Here is a 301-nt window from a genome sequence, read left to right on the forward strand (position 1 = left end):
CCTCTTGCTCCCTCCTCCGTCCCCACACTAGACTTACTATTACGGTCCAAAAACAATGCTTCATAAATCTAACAAAAATTTATTCGCACGCTCATATATGGTTATTTTTTTTTTAAGTTCGACTTTTAATTTTTTTTCTCTAAAGCTTTGATTTTTTTTATTAAGAAAATTTATCATTAATAATACAATCTATTTGTGATTTTGAGAATAAATTAATATGTGGTTTATTTTTAAGTAAATTCACTTAAGAGGTTTCTTTCTGAAAATAAACTCGCCTAATATTTAATAGGTTACCAAAAAT

The 301-nt window shown here is 26.6% G+C and overlaps 1 protein-coding gene across 2 annotated transcripts in view; it reads right to left on the reverse strand.

Moving 5' to 3' along the window:
- Positions 1-64, reverse strand: part of LOC130797193 (FIP1[V]-like protein) — a 15,106-nt gene extending 15,042 nt beyond the window's left edge. The window contains exon 1 of one of the 2 annotated variants that reach the window (XM_057659687.1): positions 1-64. This exon is cut by the window's left edge and continues 1,107 nt beyond it. The gene's annotated coding sequence lies outside the window, so the exon portion shown is untranslated. The other variant, XM_057659688.1, reaches the window with a different exon arrangement.
- Positions 65-301: the final 237 nt, after the last annotated feature.

Source organism: Amaranthus tricolor, chromosome 12, assembly GCF_026212465.1.
Source record: "Amaranthus tricolor cultivar Red isolate AtriRed21 chromosome 12, ASM2621246v1, whole genome shotgun sequence".
NCBI classification, from domain to species: domain Eukaryota; kingdom Viridiplantae; phylum Streptophyta; class Magnoliopsida; order Caryophyllales; family Amaranthaceae; genus Amaranthus; species Amaranthus tricolor.